Below are 5,684 nucleotides of genomic sequence, written 5' to 3' on the forward strand. Positions count from 1 at the left end.
GGGGTACAAAAGTCAATTCTCTGAAAACTGAAATGCAGTGGGTCATAAGACCCTTTGGCCCAGGTCCACAAAAAATTAAAAAATTATGGGCTACGGCCACAGTAAAAAAACTCATTATGAGGGGATTAAAATTTGGGGCTTAGTAAAAAGTTTAATAAAGGGAGTTTTGAGATTTGTGGCTTTTTTGACAGCACTAATAGTAAATATCATCCTCAACTCACACACATCTGTGAAACTTTAGATTCGAATTCTGGACAAAATATTCTACTTAACAATATCAATATTTTCTAGTCAAATTATACCATTAATCAAATTTGAAATAAGCTCCGCTAAAATTACAATAGGCACACCTCACAATCATATACATTGAACAACTAAGATAAGGCTAAGAACTCAAACACTCGCATGGAAGAGAGCATCATAAGTTAAAGTCATAGACAAACTTTGCATCTTTAACTTTAATCCACTTTCACAAAATCTTATTTATCTTCTCTAGCATAAAAAAATGCATTGTACTCATATTGAGTAAAAATAATAGAATTATCTGCACCTCAAATAGACCAAACATATGTCATCTAAATAGCTCTAAATCTATCACAAACACTTTTATCCATAAGACAGAGACTTAGAAATTGAAACATGTGAGCCTCCGCCTCATAAAACGCAACAATCTCAACCATTTTAATAGATCCATACACTTGCCCAAAAATATGACATGTGAAAACAAATGCTGAACAAAATTATAATGTCTTATTAACTCGGTTTCGTATCATCAGTATTAAAAAATATCCATATCTACATCTACGTGTATTCTATAAATTCTCTTATGCAATTTTACTATTAACTCTAACTCTATTCTATATAATCTTTTAACTAACCACGTTTTCGTATTCATTATCCTCTCACACATGTTAGTTCTTATTGTATTAATTGCATCAATATAGTGATCATTTAATTTGCGGCTATAATTTGAATCTCTTAACTCTATTATTTGAATATGTTGTTAATCATTCAATGTTGTGAGCATTTAATTGCAGTTATAATTAAATGTATTATGTGAATTACAGTAAAACTGTGCATTTATGTTTTGAGGAATTTCATAGTGTGATACCAATGCGCAGGACATTAAATTTCGGTCCACTTTGGCGATGCAAAATTATATTTAATATCAAGGTAAATATGACTCTGCTTAATAAATGTATGTGCGAGATTTTGCTTAATACCAAGACATGTGACTTTGCTTAATACCAATGTGCACAACATTAAAATTTCACCCACTTCCCATGGGTAGTTGTGTTAAATTATATTAAATATTTGTTTAATACCAATGTGCACTCACTTATTAAATCTTGCTACCACTAGTCCAAAATTCTATTAATCAGTTTTTAATTCTCACTCATTTTCCTTTAAACATGGGCATTATTATAGTATTAAATGCATCATACCATTCAACCTATAAAAAAATGGCGACTTTGATAATAACTTTACAATTCGATGTGTTCTTAATGTTAAGACAAAATTTCTCTCAAATATTTTAACGATAATAAAATTATTTTAAAGATCAAAGATTATGATTATATGTGTCTTCTAACTTATGATTTTGAGTGTATCAATTTTAAAAAAACAGGTCATTTATATTTTTGATTAAATGAAGATTTTATATATATTAATTTGTCCTCTTAAGAGAAGATGATGCTACTTTTAGCTGAAACATACAAAATAATCTCAATAACAAAAAAGATAGCCAGATGCAAAAATATATGATCAAAGAAGATTTGTACAAGTATTTAGAGGATAAACAACATAGAAGTGATGATGCAATTCGGTTTCTAATCATCCCCACACATAGGAAAATAAGTGAAAATACAAAAATTGATGTCCTTTACTTGTAAGACAAGTGATAGCGTTTCGGCAAGTGATAGTGTTTCGACAAGTGTACTGGATCATTGCAAGTAATAATAAAACGGTAGTACCTAGTGTCGAACTCAAGGATTGCATTTACAATTGAATTATATTTAACTACTACAATTGAACAAAAGGTTCTCAAATTGATTGAAAGAATATTTAAAATTAACATCAGTAATAAAATTGATCCTTTATAATGAGAAATATGTCACGGATGAGTTTCACTTCAAATCCAATATTGGGGTCTAATTTGATTCTAGTTATGGAATTCCGTTATTGAATTATTACCGAATTCTCTTTATTACTTTTGCCTTAATGTCTTAGTGACAGAACCTTTAATTCCAAAGTAACCCCTAATTCCTTAGTGGATTTAAGATTAGAATTCAGCATTACCGTACAAGAATTCTTTTTTGAAACTATTGCCTTTGCAACTAATTTAAGTGGTTTCATGACCTACATCTATCCTTAGACTACAAATTCATGAATTTCTCATTTCAAGCATTCGTAAAGTCCACTCCCGTTTCAAAATACGAATCGTAGAATAGTTTAATGTTGATCAAGCAATAAAAAACATTAAGCACAAATATGAGAAAAATAATTCAATAAACGCATTCATATAAATAGAAATTAAATCAGAAAAATAAGGGTTTCATCTTGTTACACTCATCCCTAACAAATAATATTTAGTTACTCATGACAGAGATTGAAAAGATAGAGATTAGAGAAGAATTACAATAAATATTCATGAATGATTCTTGATAAAACTACTTCAATAGTATTAGAAAGGACCGTCATTGAATTTCTATGTTATGGCACAAATCTCCCAACTTCGCAATAGTCAAAAAGATGCCTAGAAAGTGAAAAGATGCCTGGACAGTGTCACTGGTCCGGAAATGCACCCCAGACGCAGCTGTTGCGCTTTAGGCGCACAACTTCTTTTGGTTGATGTTTTCTGCATTTGTCTCCTCTTTGGAGTCCGAATTTGGCTCCAGTGTCTTCATGAAAGTTGTAGATATGAAGCGTAGCTTGTATTTGCACTTGATTTGACTCCAAAGGGACATCTACAACTCCAGATATGGCTGAAATACTCTATATAGGTCATGTTGATTTCTCACTAAAATTCAGCACTGCACTAAAATAAAGTAACAACGAAAAATATCTACTTAATCAAGCAAATAAGAACATAAACATTTCATTAAATCAAAGAACTAAAATCAACAAAATATATCAAACAACTCCTTAAATTAACTAATGGTTAAAGATAAATAAGACTAAAATCAATGAAGAATATGCATATGATGAACAGTCACCAGCAAGCCACTTCAATATGTTGGGAAAAGAAAAAGCAAAACTAAACGAAAAGTTGTATTCACATCATAATTGATGAAAACTTTGTCCTCCTACTAATCAGATATGAGGATGGACTGCTATACTCATCCTCTCAGTCTTCTTATGACAAAGACTACTAAAGGATATATTTGCAATTCTAAACAAGGTCCATGGCAATCATCTAAGTCTCTAATGAATATATTGTACTTCTCCTTATATTTGAAGCTTCATGATTTCCATAAATTTGGATGATCCCATCCTCGAGAAAAACACACATACTCAGGCAAAAAGATCAAAGCTTTGAAAAACAATCTCATCCTTAGCATACTTTATACTAATCTTAAATATGTTCTTTGGATCATCCTTTTAGAAATTATACTTTAGTGCTAGATCCATTTTTAACAAATCTCTCAAAAACCTATATATCCTTAAGTTAATATTAACTTGTTGAAAGTTGTGTAAAGTTTGTAAAGCAAGAAGGTAATTTGTTTATGTAAATTTGGTGAAGTTGAGAAAATACATAGTGAAAAGAATACCTTCAGAGGATAAGCCATTTTGAGCTATAGAGAAAAAAAAACTCACAAGTGAGTACTGGACATAACCCTTTTTGGGTGAAACATTATAAACTTGTATGTGTTGTTCTCTTAACTCTAATTTCTTCATTTTGTCTTACTCTTATTTCAATTCAAAACATTTATACTCAAACATTTATCTATCATCCTCACTCAAAGGATACTCATGATGTAAAGAGAAAATAAATAAATAAAAAAATAATACCACTATTCAACTCTGATTCTAGTAATATTTAGCTACTTCCGTTACTAAGTTAATGCATTGAGCATTTAATTTGGGTGGCTATAATTTATTGCATTTTGTGGATTACAAGGTCGCTAGACATTTATTGGATGGATTTCATGGTTTGATACATGTGCACGGAACATTGATTTTTTGTCCACTTCACAATGCACAACTATACATAATATAAAAAAATCACATGACCCTACATAATAAACACATGTCTCTACTCAATACTAATGTAAACAACATTAAATTTTTGTTCACTTTACGATGGATTCCATTTTTCTAAAACAGTTCCACATCCCCCTCTCATATGTCATAATTCTTTCTTTTTCATCCATGGTAGAAATTTCCCTCAAATTCTCATATAAATGTACAAACAATATCATTTTACTTCTTAAAATAGGGTGTGAGAATACCTCCATTGTGAAATTGATCCCTTCATTCCCATTATTCTTTCCACACTGGACCTCCACTATGTTTCAATCTCTTAAACTTTTTTTTTTGTAATCTTCTTATCGTACATTTGTTTCCCTCATAAAGTATGTTTCCTTTGCCATGAATCTCAGATTGCTTTTCTGCTTTAGTCATCTCCTATTTCATAAGGCATCATAGGAATTTAAGGAGACTTGATTTACTATGATCGAGACATTTAAGGGTATATATCTACCGAGGAGGATGGAGGGGTGGGCAAGTAGTGGCCTTGTCCCCTCCCCTCTTACACCTTAGCAATGTATATTTCATATGTATCAGTGGCGGAGCTTGATAAAAAAATTTGGGGTGGCCGACATAAAAATATAATATATAATAAATTAAATATATAAATAATATTATATAACAAAAAATTAAATTGTAATAAATATAAAGTGAACTATCAAATAATTTAGAAAACATAAAACATCTTATATGCAACAACAAAACTAAAACATTTTATATAGACAAAAATACTCGAACAAAAATGCAACAAAACTCAAACTATTTATATTCAGCAAAAAAAACTCAAACACTTTATGAACATAACAACAACAAAAAACTAAAACACTTCATATGGACATAAAATCAAACACCTTATGTGCAACACAAAAACTCTAAACAAAAATCAGCACTAATGTCTAATTGAAACTCCAAATCAAAATTTCAAACTCTAAATCAAAGCTTCAAACTCAACACTAACAAAATAACCTTTAAATTTCATGCTAACTGAACAAATAAGCAAAAAGTAGAATTACACACAAATATGGGGCACTGCCATATAAGTTAAATTCTAACACAGATGCGAGAGCGACGATCTGAAAATTAACAGAATTGAAATCAAAACGAACCAACTAACAGAAGAGCGACTCGAACTAACAGAATTCCAAATCAAAATTAACTAATAAAAATCAGTACTAATAAAATAGAAATCCCAATCTTTTGAACAAAGCAGCAACACGATCTGGAGACAGATGAAGTTGCGGCGAATAGATGAGCCATTGATTCCTGGTTTGGCAGAGAAGGAGAGAAGTGATCTGAGGCGATTGTTGTGATTTCTGGAGAAGGGAGAGAGAAAGGTTGTAACTTTGCAAAAGGGAGAGAGAGATGAAGGCTTGGAAGAGAGAGGAAGGCTTGGGGTGGCCGCATGGGAGAGAGAGATGAAGGCTTGGAAGAGAGAG

This window comes from Cicer arietinum, chromosome 3 (assembly GCF_000331145.2).
Source record: "Cicer arietinum cultivar CDC Frontier isolate Library 1 chromosome 3, Cicar.CDCFrontier_v2.0, whole genome shotgun sequence".
Taxonomy (NCBI): Eukaryota; Viridiplantae; Streptophyta; class Magnoliopsida; order Fabales; family Fabaceae; genus Cicer; species Cicer arietinum.